Source organism: Bos taurus, chromosome 22 (genome assembly GCF_002263795.3).
Source record: "Bos taurus isolate L1 Dominette 01449 registration number 42190680 breed Hereford chromosome 22, ARS-UCD2.0, whole genome shotgun sequence".
Classification (NCBI taxonomy): domain Eukaryota; kingdom Metazoa; phylum Chordata; class Mammalia; order Artiodactyla; family Bovidae; genus Bos; species Bos taurus.
In genome coordinates this window covers 41021095-41041876 of record NC_037349.1, presented here as the reverse complement: position 1 = coordinate 41041876, position 20782 = coordinate 41021095, and the positions used below count along the sequence as shown (strand labels likewise).

At 39.5% G+C, this 20782-nt stretch overlaps 1 protein-coding gene across 9 annotated transcripts in view; it reads right to left on the bottom strand.

Annotated features, from left to right (window-relative positions):
* Nucleotides 1-20782, bottom strand: part of FHIT (fragile histidine triad diadenosine triphosphatase) — a 1524027-nt gene that overhangs the window by 589180 nt on the left and 914065 nt on the right.

The following is a 20782-nucleotide window of genomic DNA, read 5'->3' as shown; positions in this document are numbered from 1 at the left end:
CATCAGGAATAAAAGTTGAGGATCCTGAGAAAATCTGGTGGTTGCATCCTAACTTGGTTGTTAGCTGCTGTTCACAGCTCTTGACCTCTTTTATTTTAAATATTGTTAAACGAAACCTTTATAGGATATCATGCTTTAAGAAAATGTTAGGAGACAGGATAAGGGAATATCATACCTGGGACAAAATGGTGCCACTAGAGCAAAATCATTCTATCTGTGACTTCAAAGTTAGATGTAATTAAATTGCTGGCCAAGATACTCCACACCCAAGCAATTATAAATACTAATGAAGGCGGGAAATCAAAGGATGAATACTTAATAATATGAGTAGGCATATCCAAAAGATCAGAAAGCTTTCTATGCAGAAAAAGTGTGCAATTCTTTTAAAATGTTTTCTCTTACAAAGTCATAAAGTGATATTGAAATGTGTATTTTTTCTTGCTTATTGGCTTTGTTTCAAATGGATATTATTAAATCTTGATAGTCGATTAAAAAACATTCACCAAACTAAAACTGTGCTGAAGTATATGTATATAAGCATGCATAAATATATTATAAACTACTGAATTGAAACATTAAAATATTCTCCATAGCAACCCTAAATCAAACTGATATTTCATTTTGGTTCCCCTGATGCCAATATATATAATACATTAAACCCAGTGCTTTCAAAGTATAAAAATGCCTTTGAAAACATAAGCAATGTAGAAATGATGTTCAAATACACTATAATGTACACCTTGGTTTATAGCTATTCTTTCTTTCCCAAGATTACATTTCTATGTGAAAATATCAGTCTAAATACAATATTGGGTCATTAACTGTAATAGTGGAAAGAGATATTTTTACTTTGCAAATTCTATTTGGGGTTTCTATGCCCATAATGATAATTTATTTATTTCTAATTTGCACTTTTACTAAAAAGCTCAAGTCAAATACCACAGAATTTATAAACTACAAAAGTTAAGGAGACAGCACACTGGTGTTAACTAAGAAAAATGTGAAGATCCTAGTCTTTAACTTCAAAGTCACTGTTCTCCATAGAAATGAAAAACACATATACTTTATCAACCTTCTATAACAGCAGAAAATGCTTAATAAATGTCTGTCAACTGAGAAAGAGGTCAAGTATAGATCTTAAAGTCAACTCACTACATGCCTCCTTCCCAGTATTGTAGGGCATAAGAGAAAAGACTAAAATATACCTGCTAGTTGGCTTTGAAAATAGTGCCATGTTTAATGCCGTGAAAACCATCCTGAGAAGGTGCAATTCTCAGTCTGTTCCCTTCCAAGGATTTAGGGAAAATTAACAGTGCTTTCTGGACTAACTCAATTCACATGAAGAGTCTTGGGCAAGTTAAGGGTTCACAAAATGTACTGAAAAGGTCAAAAAACATGTTTTAAAATCACATCAACACTTTGATAAGAATGAAGATCTATCTGGAGCTAAGATCCATCACCTTGTGACAAAAACCAAAATCTAAACAAACAATAACAGTTTAAAATATTAACTACGCCAAGATACTGCCACGACATTTTTTAGAAGGTAAAACCACTGAGAACTGCATTCTAAAATGCAATCTAAGTAATATGGTCTACCCTGAAACCAGCAATTCCTCTCCAACCAACATTCACTCTGAGTCCTTTCCAACACCCTTCCACGAGCAGCCCAGCACTCTTCAGAGACACAAGAGGGGATCTGCTGTACTTAGAGAACTCTAACTGCAAGAGGGGAATTGGGGGATCTTGACCTTTGGGATGATGGAAAGAAATGCTAATTAAGTTCCACACATTAAAATAACCCATGCAAAAACATTCTTGATGAAATAAAATAAATAACATAACAGACTCACTGTTGCATGTCTGAGTGTACTTTTGAGATGCTGAAATGCAATTGATGCATTCAAACATGAAACCATCAAATTCTACAGCTGGAAGGGACCTCTGACAGTAATTATTCCAAAACCCTCAAGAGGAGCCTAAGTTCCAGTAAATTTGAAGAACATGACCAAGGTCACAACTTAGTTAGCAATAGAAGTTGGACCAGAATAATGAACTAGTTTCATTACATCACACTTTTAATTTCTAAACACCAATTGGCATGAGTGCAGAAGCAATGACTATAATCACATGCTGTGTCTAAAATAACAATCACAAAAATAAACCTGCAGCCTCAGTTAAATCATTCACTTTTGTATGTTTTTCTCGAAAGACAGAACATTCCCATTCTCAAAGATCCCTCATATTGCCATTTGTGACCAAAGCCATTTCCCTTCCACTGCAGTTCCCTGTCCATCACTAAACACTTGCAACCACTCATCTGTTCTCCATTTCTCTACTTCTATCATTTTAATAATACTGTATGTGAATATATGGAATCATACAACATATAACCTTTAGAAACTGGCCTTCTTCACTCAGCGTAACTCTCAGGTGATACATGCAAGTTTTTATGTAGCTTAATAGTTCATTCTTCTGGGTGCTGAATAATCCCCACGATGTAGACATACCACACTTCCTTTACTCATTCACCTGCCCAATCACATCTAGGTTGTACTTCTGGGCAGCAGACAAATCTGTCCACTTCACTCCATTGGCCCCAAATCCAGCCCCATTGTCTTTAACATCTCTTATTAAGGACATGGTACTGGTTTCCCTGATTTCAAGCTCTTTTCTAAACAGTATCCACCTTTCCAGTACACAAATCAGATCTCCTCAAAATATCCTAGATTCTCTAGGGTACCTTAGATTCCTGGATTTGACGCAGGCCTCCCCACTGTCAAGAATCTCATCTGTTCATTCATTCACAACAGTGACATGATTTTCCTTTAAGTGATTTATTCTAAAATAGAAATCTGATCTAAAAATTATTCTAACTCTTTGATAGTTTTATGATCAACAAGACAAAACTAACACTGGTGTTTTAAAATGGAAAAGTAACTCTGTGACATATGGCATTAGCATTGCTTCACAAGAACAAGAAGAAGAATTGGAAATTTACAGTAGAGCTAGTATTACTTCATCAGGAGAGTCTTATGTATCACTTGAGAATGGAAATAACAACGGTATATTGCAAATCTGTTCTATGACTCATGAGACAAAGAAGCTGTACCTAACCAAAGCATAATTACAGACTAAGCTTAAAATCCTCATCATCAGTTCATTCAAAGTCATGCATTTTTCCCATAGACTCAAAAACTGTTCCAGAAACTGCCTACTTGACATATTCTGACAAATATCTACTAAGAACGTCACATGAATAATTCTAGCCCCCTAAATCTTCTATTACCCTTTCTCTAATTCTTCCCTTTGAGACATCCCACAGCTCTGATGCGTGTTCACTCTTGCTCCAAACCTATCTTGGAAATTCAAGTACACTCCTGATGATTTTTAGTCATTAGGTTTGAGCAAAACACAAACACACACACACACGCAAAATTCACATCTAACTTTCTTTTTCTAGCTATTTTAAATTTTTTCTTTTTTATTGGAGTGTTATTGCTTTTAAAAGTTGAATTAGTCTCTGCTTTACAACAAAGTGAGTCAGCTTGTATACATATATCCCCGCCTCCATTGTGGTCCTCCCTCCCACCACCTCCCATCCTACCCATCAGACGGCACCAAACTGAGCTCCCTGTGCTGTACAGCAGATGCCCACTCACTGCCTATTTTGCACATGGCAGTCCATGTCAATCCTAATTTCCTGATTCGTCCCCACCCTGCCATGTCCACATGTCAATTCTCTGTGTCTGCCTCTCTATTTCTGCCCTGCAAGTAGGTTCATCTGCACCATTTTTCTAGATTCCACATATATGCATTAATGGGTGACATTTGTTCTTCTCTTTCTAACTTAACTTCACTCCATGTGACAGACTCTAGGTCCATCCACATCTCTAGAAATGACCTTAATGTTCCTTTTAATGGCTGAGTTATACTCTATTGTATATATGTACCACATCTGCTTTATCCATTTCTCTGTTGATAGATATTTAGGTTGCTTCCATGTCTTGGCTATTGTCAACAGCGCTGCAGTGAACACTGGCACACCTAACTGTTGAGCCTCTTGATAGAGGAGAAAGACTGAGGGCAAGAAGGGGAGTGGATGGGGGTGCAGATTACTCTATTTTTCTGTAGCACCTGAATTTCAAACAATGAAAATGATCTTGTATATTACCTCTGTGGTTTTAAAAACATTAAATGCTAAATACAACTCTTACCAGTTTATAAAAGAAAAAAAAAAAATGCAGTTTACTCTCAGGAGATAAACACACTGACTTCTGACTACATGTATTTAAAGTGGTTATGATTCATTGTCAGACTAATATTTTTTGCATCTATTTTAAACTGAATTTTAAAAGAAATATCAGGAGGTTCCAATTAGAAATGAACTGAAGGCCACTTTGAATCAGTATACGGTGGGAATTAAAGGATGCTGTTTGTTTTTTTTTTTTTTCCTTTTTTTTAATCACTAAGAGTTGAAAGAAAGCTTGGTTTTTACTGAAAGAGGCAAAAAAGCAGGTTCTGATTAAGTGTCTAAGGCTTCAGTGTGGGGTCCACTACATCCCCTCTCTCCTCCTGGCATATCTAATCAATGAAATGTTTGGTGTTTTTTTTTTTTTCCCCTACAGCAAGCCCCTTGTTTTTTTTCTCCTTCACCCTGAGCTATTGCTCCTCTGACTAGCCTTAGCTCCTCTGACTTTTTAATCACAAAAAACATGGCTAACCAGTTGATTATGTATTTTACCATATCTTTCACATTCCCCAATGTCTCAGTTTCTATTTATAGAAAATTCCTCTGCAAGGAGATCCAACCAGTCCATCCTAAAGGAGATCAGTCCTGGGTGTTCATTGGAAGGACTGATGTTGAAGCTGAAACTCCAATACTTTGGCCATCTGATGCAAAGAGCTGATTCATTGGAAAAGACCCTGATGCTGGGAAAGATTGAAGGCAGGAGGAGAAGGGGACGACAGAGGATGAGATGGTTGGATGGCATCACCGACTTGATGGACATGGGTTTGGGTGGATTCCGGGAGTTGGCGATGGACAGGGAGGGCTGGCGTGCTGCGGTTCATGCGGTCGCAAAGAGTTGGACACAACTGAGTGACTGAACTGAACTACAACTTAATGTTCATCACAGTGTCTAGCACTTTGCCTTGAACTGAACACCTATTCAAAGAAAACACTGGCAATAAATATTGCTGATTAAGACTGGTATGAACAACCAAACTGTATGGGGGAAAAAAAAAAAAACTTGAAATTTAATTCCCCAATTCAAAGATGTCTTGACTATTCTCCAGTCTTCCAGGAATCAGACCTCACTGACATATAACTCATACTCCTGATCTGAGAACATTCTCAGGCTCTGCCCCTTCATCACAGTTAATTGGGAGGAAGTGTCAGTGACCAGAAAACTTCCACCTAACTGAAGACTGAACTGAAATGGCCAGGCTCAAATGCGATCTGAATTTCTCATCAAGCAGTACTTTAAGGTAACACAGGCAAGATTGCCTAGAGCTGGAAAAAGCTTTAATACCATCAATTTTACACTGGGATAAAACAAAAACAATTTTCAACCTTTATTGCAAGCTTTGTTAATAAGTTTCTCCCCTTTTCCTCACAGTTATGAAAAACTCCTAATACTTGGGTTGCATGGGAATAAAGCTAGGAAGGACTTAAATTTCAGGCCAATTGGAGATACCTTTTATTTTAAATATTACCATCAAGATTGATAATTGGGATACCCGGAAACTACCTTTTCCCGAATCACACAGAGCCTGGAGTGATGGTAAATTCAAATCAGTAAGCCTGTGATAAAGACTGTCCGAATAATCTATTTTACTGATTTCTAAAACTCTGACCACTGTGCATGACGTTCAAACTCCTACCGCAATAGATGTTTTCTTTGGCTTCTGGGAGCAGGGCAGCAATGGCCTAACAGGTTTCGGCTCTCTTGCCAGCTTTGATTGCCAACTACTGCGTGCCGCACAGTGAAGAGGGATGTTAAAGTTGCCTCTGGGCTTTGTGGAAAGAAATCGCAAAATCCATTCCATCAGCTACATTCTGTCAATGTGGCGAGCTAGTGCTAATTGCTCTGGGTCCTCTCTCAGAAAGTCCATTGCTTGACACGTGGAAGGCTATGTATGTTTCAGAACCCCCTTTGCAGCTGGACAGGGTCACATGACCAGTTTGGGGCCACAGGCTGTGATCAGTGTTAACATGTTCCACTTAACTGTCCACATGCACCTGTCCATGTCTCTTCTCTACAACTGTGGTAAACCTTGAAGTCTCAAAGACTCCACGAGACAGGAGTGGACTAAACTGATGAGGTGCTCCTTGGAGAAGAGCAGCCCTGGAGAGACCCCTGCAACCAAGATGGAACGTGCAAGGATGAGACATAAATGATGGTTGGTTAAGACACAGAGATTTTGTGACTGCATTATAGCCCAGCCTGCTGTAACTTCTACACTGACTCCTAGAGCAGGAGCAGGTGTTTCTTATGGGTCACAAGTGAATATTCAGGAACACTGCCTGATCTTTCATTTAAAACATCTACCAACCCCACTGTGAATTTCCATCTAGTGTAATAAGAATTCTTGTGTTCACATTGCTGATCTTCATTGTGATTATTACCAACTGTGACTAGCACTTTGGCTCATACCTGGCTCCTTTATCCTTTCTCTGCTCTTTTCTTAAGGACACATATGTTCCAAAGCAAACTTGACATCTCATGATAATAAATACAATGTGCTTCTATAAAAGCCAAAGGAAAAGTTGCCACCACTGTGGCTCTTTTCAATGCCTGTAAGCAAGCTAACATTTTGAACTTTCATTTGTTTCAGTCACAGGGCCACTTGTATTTGGTAAATGAACTATACTTGTTGTCAATGACATCAGGGAGATTCTTTCCACAATTTTACATATCTATAACAACAGGCTTCCAATAGGAAAGATGTCTAACATTGGAACAAATGATCATTTGAGAACAAAAGCTTATGCTTCCACTTACTAGATGCTAGGAATTTTTCCATGAGCTTTACCGGTATCAACGTGTGCAATATCCCCAATGGTCTTGGAATTTTTACTGTCATTTGACAGAAAAAAAACTTTACATGCTTGCAAAAAACACTGATCTTTTATTGTCATAAACTAGAATAGAGTCCTCAGATGACACATAGAATGAGCAACTGAATTTTCAGACAAATAAGACTTAAAAGTAAATATGTGCCATGTATCATGTGGGATATACTTATACTAAACAAATTTAACTGAAATTTACCAAGAACCAATTTTGCATTTTCCATCTTTCCTTTGCTCTATTCTTTTACAACTGTTAATCCTAGTAATTTCACAACATCTTCACTGAAGAAACAGATATTAAAATACTCTAAAATCTAACAAAAAAGATGAATTTATTTGAAATTCAAATTTACCTGGACTCCTGTATTCTTATTTGCTTAATCTGGCAACTGAAAATTAGAAGCAAGATTTGAAATTTTCATCAGTACTCAGTATTTGTAACTTAATTAAGCAGCTAAGTGGACGATACATGTCTCTATCAAAAACAGTTAAAGAATGAGGAAAAATAAAATCTTTCACTCTAGTCTATGATAAAATGCCAAAATACATTTCATTTTAAAATGTGCTTTTCCTTTTCCTTTCCTATTTCTCAGCCTGCACCATTTGAGAAGGATCCAGATGTTGATATGTGATTCTGCTAGCTGCCACCTTTCACGTCTAAATTGGTGAAAGTCCTATCTGTGAGTCTCTAAGGCATTCACTCTGTTTGAATTTGGGGGTGAGGTGGTTCGCAAAGAAGCAGAATTTTTTTTTCTTTTTATTACTTCTACAACATGAATATTCTAGCTCAGGCAGAGATGAAAGGACATAATAAATAGGAAACATTGCTCTCCCAATGTATTCCTGAAAAAGTCCTTGTCAATCATATTCAGTAAAGTGCATCAAAAACAATGCTTACCCTGGCAGGAGCCTGTGCAGAGTTTAACATTCTGGGGACAAATAATGAAATAGGTGTAGAGTGAGACTAATAAAATGTTCAAATCTGAGGTTCCTCCGAATAAAGTGCTTTCAGAGACTCTTAATAACATCGTTTTAAACTCTTGGTCTCCCTTCTGGGGTCTGTTTCATGCAGGGGAGTGAGTTATTGCCAACAAGTTAATATCTACTCTCAGCCTGAGAACAGTATGCCTCCCACAGCCATTCATCAAGAGCTTCAAAACAATGTGTTTATCTTTCTGCTTGTTGTGAATATTAATAAATTAGGATCTTTAAACTGTCTAGAAAGAAGTAAGAAATAACTGCCAAGAGCTTCGGTGCCGATGATGTATTTACATACATTAGAGAAGTACCATTAACAGTAATTAATGGTGCTTTTACATCTCAAAATGCATTGCAATTGACTACCGATTTGTTTTGGAGGTGTTTGCAATCATAAAATAAATCTCATCCTAAATGGATACTTAGTAATTTTTAATAATTTTAAACTGTGATGCTCTATTAATGCTTTAGCAATAACACACTGTTTTATGAAGACAGTTTTTTTTTTAATTTAGACTTTTTATTGGACTTTATTAAAGTTAATGAGACTGCATTACTTATGTTCTATCTTAATTCAGAATGTTTTTAAAGGTCACAAAGGCTAATTTAAAAATTTGTATTTTGGAAAAAGCAAATTCAGTCAGTTAATGACTGTACAATTAAAATGTAATTCTACTACGTTCTTTTATTGGTTCACTAATTTTTAAAGGAACCCACGTTTAGTAACGTAGTATGTCTTTGTGAGCACTTTTTAACATGAAAAGTTTAGGACACATCACTGTTAGGAAGTAGAATGGACAGAATGCTGAGGAGAATTTCATCAACTCCCATTCTCTTCTGGACTTTGTGTGCCTTTAGAAGGCGATGGCACCCCACTCCAGTACTCTTGCCTGGAAAATCCCATGGATGGAGGAGCCTGGTGGGCTGCAGCCCATGGGGTTGCTAAGAGTCGGACACAACTGAGCAACTTCACTTTCACTTTTCACTTCCATGCATTGGAGAAGGAAATGGCAACCCACTCCAGTGTTCTTGCCAGGGGAATCCCAGGGATGGGGGAGCCTGGTGGGCTGTCATCTCTGGGGTCGCACAGAGTTGGAAGTACTCTGGTGGCTCAGTGGTAAAGAATTCACCTCCAACGCAGGAGACACAGGAGATGTGGGTTTGATCCCTGGGTGGGAAGATCCCTTGGTAGAGGGCATGGCAACCCACTCCAGTATTCTTGCCTGGAGAACCCCATGAACAGAGGGGCCTGGCAGGCTACAGTCCAAGGGGCCACAAAGAGTCAGACACTACTGAAGCAACTTGGCATGCAGAGGGCACAGTGCGTAGGAACTACCCTGAAGGATATGTATACAACTTAGCTTCTAAAGAAATTAAAATTAGAAAACATGTCTAAGTCAACACATCCTGCAATATTTCACTAGTGACTTCCGTCTCCTTTTGGTTGAGAAAACTAAGAGGAAAATGAAAAATATATTTGCTTTGAGGGTACTTAGGCCATGTGGAATAGAAATTTGAGCTAAAATACTTAACCCTTTCCACAGCCTTTCCATGCAAGATGGAAACTATAAAAACAGATTGCAGCAATCCTGACATGAGTTACTAAGATATCATTTGTAAGTCTCTTCAATGTCTCTTTCAGTCTATTTATTTCCAGTAGGAACAACTGTTCAACCCTTTGAGTAGTTCTCCACAACCATTCCTCACATCAATATATGTGCAAAATTAAACTGAGTTTCTTTGAACTGTTCACAATATGTTGAGAGAGTTTATAAGGCAATAATTCTAAATATACAACAAAAAACCAAATGTTTCACGATTTTACAAATTTAAGGAAATACGTAGGAGGAGTACCAAACACATTTGGCATGTTTAAAAATACACTTGATGCTTGTCAGCTCTCAAACAGCACAGACATATTGTTTGCATTATCAATAATAACAGGAAAATCACAAAGAATTAATCATGAGTATCTGTCTTCATCTTAGGATCACAATAACAAGACCTACATGCTGCATTTCTCTTGTGGTGAGGCAAAAGGAGTCAGACTGCTACTGCTGCTAAGTCGCTTCAGTCGTGTCCGACTCTGTGCGACCCCATAGACAGCAGCCCACCAGGCTCCCCCATCCCTGGGATTCTCCAGGCAAGAACACTGGAGTGGGTTGCCATTTTCTGCTCCAATGCATGAAAGTGAAAAGTAAGAGTGAAGTCACTCAGTCGTGTCTGACCCTTAGCATGAACTGCAACCTACCAGGCTCCTCCATTCATGGGATTTTCCAGGCAAGAGTACTGGAGTGGGGTGCCATTGCCTTAAGGAGTCAGACATAACTTAGCAAATCTGAACAACAGCAACAACAAAAATATAACACGTGAATATTATGAAGACAAAGCTACTCATTTTTATGTGTTCTTAAAGAATTTTAAATCAAGATAGCACATCCTCCTTTTGACATGGATATTTCCTTCTACCCCACACAACAAAGATGAGAGCATAAACAGAAATTTTTGATACATCTGAATAACTAAATGTACGTATGCTGATTGCAACAATGCTCTCAGGATAAGAAGATAAGGAACCAGTATAGAAATGTGTCTCCAGTAAAGTATCTCCTCAAATTATAACTTCTTTAATATCTACAGAAAAATCTCATTTCTAAAAAGTGGCAAATTCCCACATCATTTTGTCATTTGACCTTTGACTTCTGTCCCTTTGACACTCCCTAACTCCAAAATACAGGATTGATACTGATGGTTCCAACCTCTCATCTGCTCAGAACAAGGCAGTGAGATGATATCCAATAAAAGACCTGAACATTTCAACTCCATCGTCACTGACAGAAGGCAATATGAACTCTAGGAAGAAAAGACTGAATGCCATGCTTGGATTTTTGCCATTGTGAAAGATGGGCCCTAATAGGTGTCTTATGACACTGATTTTTACTTTGAGTAGGTTTTTAAAATGATCCCTGCTACAGTTATAATGGATTCATGTGTCCTTAAACCTTTATAGGGAATAGCAGGCAAATCTTTTCACAAGCTACATGGCAGTGTTGTTGTTTTGTTCCCAGAGGGAAGAGATACTTGACCAAGTATTGTACAGCCTTTCTATTCCTGGGGTCAGTAAAAGCTTGTCATGATCCCGGACAAAAACTGTAATAGTTGATTTTCTGTGATAGAGATTCCTGGAGGTCGTATTCTGCATGTGCCCAGACTCTTAAGGCAACCACGGCTGATCAAGGTGGACAAAGCGAGGGCTCTGCTATGTTCAAGACACGCTGGTCGTGCGTGGTCACGCTAATCATTACTGATGATACAACAGCTGCCAGCATTTACAGATGGAGTGCTCTGTTGTGTACACCATGCACAGACCTTTAACGGGTGACCTCACTGTATCCCTACAACACCACTGTGAGTTAAAAACTAGTAGCAACAGTACTTCACAGGTGTAAAAATAAAGGCACAGGAGCTACCTGGCCCAGGGTCGCTGGGAGTTCAACTCAAACCCATTTGTTTGGTGAGCTCATGCTGCCCATCACCACAGTGCCAGCTGTGGGAGGAGTCAGACTCAAGTCAGTCCCCGCTCCATCTCTTACACAACCTTGGGTAAGTTACTTAACATCACAAAGCCTCAGTGTCCTCATCTATCATTTGGTATCAGAAAAAAACTTTTCAAACTTTGAAATAGGCAGATGAGATTAACTGGATTCCTTCAGAAAAGTGTCACCAAGGCTGGGCATCACTTACTGTTTACAGGACTATTTTACAACTGACATGAGAGAGTAAATTTTAAGAGCCGTTATGGATCAGCTAGACATTATGCTCTTTTGTGTCTTGCCCCAAAATCAATCAAATTGTATACACACACATGCGTGTATACACACACATGCGTGTACACACACACAGAGACACAAACACACATATATTTTTATGAAAAAACCTTAAATTTGGGCTGATTTTAACGTCTTACTAGGTCCTTCACCCTCAAATAATGAGCTGAGTAAGATCCTGAATTGTGTTTATAATCGTACAACAGCCATGAATCTGCCCTTCTGCAAACTGATTTTTAACACTAGATATTTCAAGAATTAAATGAGACAATACATATGAAATTTTCAGTGTAGGGGCTGTCACATATGATTCAACAAATGCCATTCATTACATCATTGCTATGATCATCTCAATAACTGTTAGCACCACTACCATGCTATTAAACATTTTTTAATGTTAAGTATATTCTGTTTACTCATATTCAAATATTAACAGGAGTTAACACTGAAGAGTTAATAACTAGTTCTGAGACTAGCTCCAAAATGACACTGTTACCCAGAGCTGAAGCTACTTTATAATCTGGCCTTGAGAGCAGTTATCTTGCAAACCACACACAGAACAGAAATGGCAATTTTAAGGAATACATTTTTGATGCACAGAAGGTTGTGCATCAGCCGGCTGCCCGTCACCTCTGTTAAGCAGGATTCATTAGAGTAATAATTGACAGTTGCTTCCCCCTCTAAGTGATTGCTCTGTAGTTCCATTATGTTCTATCAAGGAAGTCCTAGTCATTAATTACCAGTAAACTGAGCACCAACTTTGCTCGCAGCAGAAGGGTTGGACCTGTTCATTGTGGGGTTGTGAGGTAGCAGGGAGAGGGAGAACTCCATGGTGCAGGAGACTCACAGTGACCGGATGTTACTACAGGCCTGGGTGGGGATGGACACTGCTTCTGCAAGGATGAGAGACCTCTGCTTTTGAGGCTTCTACTCCACTTAGAAAAGCAAAAAGGAAGAAATCTCAAACCAGCGGCCCAAAAAGTATGGTTCACATTAAAGAAAAAATGAAAAAATAAAATCAAAGTACTTAAACTATTCCTGAAGTAACAACAAAACTTTTTTTTTCCTTTAGTTAAATTGAAAGTGTGTGGCAGGTGAGTATAACAGAGGGTTTTTTGCATTTCCAACTAAAACATTTCTGTAACTCTCCTCTTTGGGAAATAATAAGTCTAAACTAGGCCTTTTGTGAAGATGCAAGCTGAGACCCAAGGATTGAGCCCTCTTCTCTCACCCCTCAGACCCTGAGCTCTGATTTTTAGCTAGCCCTCCGACATCCTGTGCCCCAGCGCTGGTCTCTTTTCCTGCTTGTTTTGTCTTTCACGATTGAGCCATTAGGGGCTTTTCTGAGAGATCCTGGGAAACACATCCTAGCTTCTCCCCAACTTCTTCCATTAGTTCCAGCCATCCCCGCAGCCACAATGGTCTCCTGGTTTTTCCGATTCCTGCCATGTATTACCTGTTATAATTTTTCTGAATGCACTTAATCATACAAGCTGTCAGTCGGTTTCACATCCAGGCATCTCACCTCATCAATAAGACTGTACCTTCCTAAAGACAAGGACACAGCTTCGGAGGATAATTAAGAATTACAGAGCGCCACTGCTTTGAAATCTGTCTGGCCATGTGGGCACTTGGCAGAGCAGACAAGCAAGAATCACCTCTGTTTATTACTCCAGCATTCCTCTGCCATATGAAAGGAAGATCACTGCTTTTTCAAAATGTCTTTAAAAGTATTTATAGATTTCTGGCTTCCACAGGGACTAAGACCTACCACTAGAAGCCTCTGGACTCCCTGGTACATGCAAACATCTGCTGGTAACTGAGTACCTGTTCTACAGGGATTTTCAAAAGAGGATCCTGGGTTTCTTTCAAGATCAAAAAAGAGCAGTGCTCTCGAAGTCGCAAAGCAGTCTCAAAGAGACTAGTGCTGAAAGGTGGGAGGATTCAGCTAACAGGGCCAAGAGGACAAGAACTGGGTAGAGATTAAGGTCAACCAAAGACCAAGTGAGAAAGGCGAATCACTACTATATCTGGAGCAAGGGTAGGTATCATAGAAAAGGGGCAGACCAAAAGTCCTGAGGGACAAGGGCAGAGAGAGAGAGCTCCAGGAAACTAGAGAATACTGGAGGCTCTAGCTTGGCCCAAGCTGGCCTTACATAGGCACAGCCCCTAAGGCAAAAGCACTCCAGGAATTCTGGAAACAAAGGGGCACAATCAGAGGAGAGAAGGAAAAATGGGATCATTTCAAAACTTTTACTTTGGAATTAATTTCAATATTTCTCCCAATTTCAAGAACTAGAATAGCATAAGGAACATCCATCTACACCCCAGATCCATATACTGTTAACATTTTTCCTATCTGCTTATCATTTGCACTTTCTCCCTATACACACACTATTTATTTCCTGCCCTTATTTTGAAAATAAGTTGCATTCAGTTCACATTTATGAATAAGGACGGTCTCTCTTACCACCACAGTACAGCAAGCAACTTCAGTAAATGTAACATTGGTACCATGTTTTATCTAATCAACCAACTTCTCTTTCCCAGTTTTGTCCATTAACCAGCAATGTCCCTTACGACATGCTCTTGGTCCAGTGTAAGACTCAGCATACAATCTCGTTTATTTAGTGGTCATCTCTGTAATCCCCTTTGATCTCAAACATTTCTTTGTCTCTCTCTGACTTCTTCTGTTTCACAGTATGTCCCTACTTCTATCTTCCACATACATTTTTTTTTTTAAATAGAACTAGTCCTTATTGGGGTTTCTCTGATGTGTCCTGGAGATTGCATTTCTGTTACGTACTCCTTGGCCGAGTAGCACATTGGTCACTTTGTGCCCTTCTCAGGGCAGCACATTTGGAGGGACACGATGACTGTCTGCCTTTCACTGGTGATGTCAATTCTGATCACTGGTCAAGGTGTTGTCAGCTTTCTGCACTGTAGCGTTAGCATTTTTCCTAAACAGAAGACTGCTTAACATTCTGATTGTGTGCTAGACAGGAAGAGGATTTAAGTTCACGATGTTTTCGTTGCATAATGACAAAGTATACACATTTTAAAAAGCTTAAAGGTCCGTTTTGTTTTAAACAATGACACAAGTTTAGGACCTGCACATAATTGTTCACTTCGCACTGTCTACCACTCTGCACTGCGAGCTTTCATTATGCAAAAGCTGTGGTTCATGAGCCATTGTTTGTCTGTGCTCCTTCTCAATAAAAACTACACATACAATAACCAATGAACAAGCCCTTTGAAAAATCCAGTCCAGAGATGCATTTTCACATTTTAAAATGCATCACAGACTGTTCAAGCTAACTAAGAGACAATTTCAGTCAATTGGTCTACATACCTGCTTTTATAGGTGAGAAAAATCTAGGCCTGGGGAGGAAAAAAGGATTGGTCCAAGGTTGTGTAACACAATGGTTCTTTACTAACCCATTATGAAATCAACTTAAGGTGCCATGGCTGGTATGTTTTAAACTGAAACAAATATCTGAGGGCTCAGTATACAGCTAGGGTAAATACTGTTTGGTACAACTTTTGTTTTCATTACATGGGTTTATAAATACATACGTTTCCCTTTATGGGTAATGATATTAAATCTATTTCTTACTGAATGTCATGGTTAAAAACCTTAAAAAAAAAAAAAAAACTCCATAAAAACTTTGGTCTTCTAAATGAAGAACCAGTAGTCGCTGTACTAGAAAAATTCTCCTCTAACTTTTGTGTGAAAATAAAGGTTGAAATGTAGTTTCTGTTTCAAAAGTTCTGGGATGGGATCTGAGATTCTGTATTTTGCATTGGCCTGTGGGTAATGATAACAGTGAGGTTGGCTTGTGGACACCTTTGAAAAGCCTGATGGAAACACTACATCCTAGGAGGGACTGAGTTTATTGTGAAGACTATCTACATGAAGTAGGTATCAGATCTCTATCTATCTATCTACATATATAGTATATATTCATATTTAAATTGTTAACAAATTGATATATATATAGGCACACAATTCTAGAGTTGGACAACCACATTCATTTCCTCTCACTCATCTCTGACATATATATATATATATATATATATCCATTTGTTAACTATTTAAATATGATTAATTCTGGGAAAAGCTTAAATTAAAACACACACCGAAAAGCGTTCTATAGAGAATAAGCTCAACTCACAGCTGAGACAATGTGCTAACTCTGACAGTCCTAAGATCGTGGGGGCTTCTAAAATTCATGATACTCCACACACGATACTCAGTGTATCAATAAGCCTGCCAGTTGAGATTGCTGCCGCTAAGTCACTTCAGTCGTGTCCCACTCTGTGTGACCCCATAAACGGCAGCCCACTAGGCTCTCCCGTCCCTAGGATTCTCCAGGCAAGAACACTGGAGTGGGTTGCCATTTCCTTCTCCAATGCATAAAACTGAAAAGTGAAAGCGAAGTCACTCAGTCGTGTCCGACTCAGAGACCTCATGGACTGCAGCCTACCAGGCTCCTCCGTCCATGGGATTTTCCAGGCAAGAATACTGGAGTGGGGTGCCATTGCCTTCTCCAAATTGAGGTTAGTTCCCCCAAATGACAGATGAGCAAACAAATTCAAACATCTTATTTTGTCCAAGGTTATACTGCTTGAGAGCAGAGGGGAATAGACCAGAATCCACCCAATCCCTAAGGTCATGCTCTGTCATACTCACTGACTCACACACGGATATTATTCACTCACATGCTTTAGACTTGAGATTTATTTAAACACACATACAGATATGCACATTGGCATTTTAATAAGCAATCTAGAGTATTCAAGGGTCAGAGATGAGTGAGAGGAAACAAATGTGCTCATCAGACTCTAGAATTGTGTGCCTTCTGATGCGGCTCAAGCAACGCCATTAACACTGTCTAAGTGACATGAAAGTCGCTCAGTCATGTCCAACTCTTTGCGACCCCATGGACTATACGGTCCATGGAATTCTCTAGGCCCGAATACTAGAGTGGATGCCCTTTTCCTTCTCCAGGGGAACTTCCCAACCCAGGGATTGAACCCAAGTCTCCTGCATTGCAGACAGATTCTTTACCAGCTGAGGTGCAAGGGAAGCCCAAGAATACTGGAATGGGTAGCCTATCCCTTCTCCAACAGATCTTCCTGACCCAGGAATTGAACCTGGTCTCCTGCATTGCAGGCGGATTCTTTACCAACTGAGCTATCAGGGAAGCCCTGTCTAAATTAAAGGGGTCTCTTACAGATAGTCCCATTTGGGCTTCCCTGGTGGTCCACTGGCTAAGACTCCATGCTCCCAGTGCAGGTGGCCTAGGTTTGGTCCCTGGTCAGGGAACTAGAGCCCACATGCCACACCTAAGACCCAGTGCAGTCAAATTAAAAAATAAAAATAAAAAAATAAAACAGTCCCATTCAATGTGGGGGGGGGGGGGGGGGGGGGTCCGTGAAGTGGAGGAACTAACACAGAAGGCTGGGGGGATAGAGTGAGCAGCAAATGAGAAGCATCACAAACAAGATTCCATCATCTACAACTTAGATTTCATGCGGTATATTTAGTTCAAATCCTGGCACTTTATACAAATAGGTTGTCATGTAAAGTGCAAACAACTCTCTTTTGACAAAGTGATACGGCTTTGAAGCTGGGTTGACGGCTTTATATACCGCAAAGCTCTTTAAGTGACAAATGAAAGCAGGGTCTTGAAATTATGGTGATATGGAATTACTACATAAATCCTTTCTGGTTCTGCAGGGGGTGGAGGGGAGGGAGACAGAGGATAGCAGCATTTTGCAATTAATTGAAAAGAAAAATCTGAGAGGATGAGGCTAGATTTTTCTAATCTTGACTCTGTAGAATGGACTTTGAACTTCCTGCCACAGAAAATGAGATATGGCCCTGAAAATTTCAAATGAGATGTACAATGCTGCTTGAAGATCTGGCTAAAGTGCTTCTCTTGACCTAAATTATGCCAGGCATGAGCGTAATAATTATCTCTGATAGAGACATTGGGCGTGCTGACACTAAAACCTTTTGATATGTTTGATAATGCAGCTTTTTGTGTACACAAGCTGCTTTCCCAAGCTGTCCACATCAGTGGTGTGTTCGAATGGAGCTGAATAGTTTAAAAGGATCTGCTTTCATGCTGGTTTTATTTAGCTTGAATAAACATTTCCAGTCAATCTCAAATAAAACCTCACTTCATAAACGCAGCTGCTCTGTGCTCATCTCTTAATAAGGATTTGTACAAAGAGACCTGTTGGGTAACATAGCTCTGACAGATGATTAATAAGAGATACAGGATTTCTTTCTTAAAAAATCATACTTTGACTATAAGATGGCAAATTCATTATCCATGAATCAAAAGGAGCAAAGGGTTTCAGTTGTATCAGAAGCCTTATCTGACTTCAATCTGACAGTAAACTCTAGGCCGTAAATGATTAAATAAAAGTCTAAGTTCATCCAAGCCTGGCAAAAATAAAACTCAAAGCCCAGAAACTTCAAATAACATAAGAAAAAGTCACTGACTTTTCAGCCTCAAAAAGAAATGCAGAGGAGATACCTGATATGATAGAAACTGTGATTTCAGATGGAGGGTCTCTTTTGCTGTGTGTGTTTTTCAGAACTAGATTTAAATTTTGCAATGCTTTCCAACAGGTAAGAAAGTTTTGAGAGTAATGTGACTGACTAACTTTTTAACAAAAACTTTAAAATCGGGATATAGCATCTGTACAGGGTGGCCACAGAATCTTTAACATCTCTCCCAATAAGAAGTAGGGGGGTCTGTCCTCTCTCTCCTTGAGTCTGGTGGGCTCAGTAAGTGCTCTGACCAAGAGAATTCAGCAGAACTTACTCTGCCCAGGTCTTAAGAAACCAATGTGTCCACTTGATCTCTTAAAAGAGCAGCTCTTACAGTCATACATTGCTCTAAGGTAAGAAGTCTGACCACCTTGAGGTCAACATGTCATGAAAAAGCCCATTTAGATAGTCCCAGGGAGGGAGGGGAGATAGAGAGAGAGGGACCTAACCAACTTTCCACCACTGGAGTCCCTCCAGTCCCAGCATCAGACTTCATTAAACTGAGATAAGCCAATCACTCCTGGAGTATCTTATCTGAATCCCTGCTCCACAGCCTTGCAAGGTATAACAGCAACAAGCTGCTTTCAGCTGTTACGCTTTTGGGTGGTTATACACGGCAGTGAGTATCCGAATTACATAGGAAGGTGGGATAATCTCACGTTATTGTTGCCGTGTAGTCACAAAGTCTTGTCTGAGTCATTTGCGACTCCACACACTGTAGCCTGCCAGGCTTCTCGGTCCATGGGATTTCCCAGGCAAGAATACTGGAGAGGGCTGCCATTTCCTCCTCCAGGGGATCTTGCCAACCCAGAGACTGAACCCACATGACCAGCATTGGCAGGAGGATTCTTTACCACTGAGCCACCTGGGAAGCCCAATCTTAACTTTACTGCTCTGCGTTTTTGCATTTGTATACACACTGGTAACCAGGCCCCAGATCATGAAGCACAGTGTTTCAATTACTTCAGAGGACTCCTCCTGCCCCTTTGCAGACAGTGCCCTTGTTAAACCTCCCTACCACCCCCGCGTGCACGCGCACACAAACACACACACAACTGCTATGCTAACTTCTATCTCCAGTGGTCAGTTCTGTCAGTTTCTAAGGTTTGCAATACTGTACCTCATACAGTAGGTACTCTTCAGCAGCTTCCATGCAACTGTCTGTGAGATTCATTAACGTTGCTGCATGGGGCAGTAGGTGGTATGCTTTAACAGCTGTGAAGTACCTCATTTATTACTCTACTACATTTATCCATTCGGTTGCTGATGGAAATTTGGGCTGCTTCCATTTTGGGCTTTTCTAAACAAAGCTGTTATGAATGTCCTTGTATAGTCTTTTGGTGGATAAATGCATTCAGTGTGGGGGTATAAACCTAGAGAAGGGCTTCTGAACTTCAGGGTGGGGTACATGTTAACCAAAGTATTAGTTCAGATTCTGACTACTTACGGGTCTGCTCATCAGGGGTGTTTTTTTTGTTTTTTTTTTTCTATCCCTGTATCTAGTGAATATTCAGAAATAATCACAGGAAGCATTAAATTAAGCTATTTGTGATTTGTCCTTCCATATTTGACCTCTTCTGACTGACCGCACAATAGTATTGTTGTCAACAATGTCTGCTGTCATGAAAATGACACTGTTCTTGGAAAAATCCTATCAGGCAAAGTCAACCTCTAAAATAGCATTGTAATAAATATGCAGAAATGTCACTTTTTGCATTAGCCCAAAGGTTTTGTATAGCTTAAGGATATGTGCAGTAAGCCAACTATAAAAATAGAAACTTGACAGTGGGGATGTATGTGTGCGTCAAAATAATATTACTCTTTCTGGGAGTATGGCAGAAAAAATGACACTACAACCACCAGCATGATTTTTATAGATCTGCCTCTTTGCCAGATGTCACCTTTTATAAACTGCTTTATAAAAATATGACAGTATAAGTGCAATAGTGTGTTTATTGCTTGATAAACTTTAGTAACAAACTTAAGATAGGCTAGAAATTAAAGCCTTAGAGAGCCTATTCATTAAGAATTTAGGACAAGTGAATAAGCAAAAAAATGCCAACCATTAAATCCTCAGTGTGTGCGGATCAAGCAAGCACTATTTCTTAGTAGGTGTGTCTTACAGAAATATCTGCCAGTTGCCTTGTCATTGAGCTAAACACATTGCCGCCATAGCCAAAGGATGCTGGCTGCAATGCTACCAATTTGAGTGGAATCCATGAACCTTACAATTGCCATAGCTCCCTCAAAACACATAAAGCCTTTTTCTAAAGTGTTCTTTAACTCAGCATGGCCTATCTTCAAATGGCAAACGATGTTTCTGATAACGGT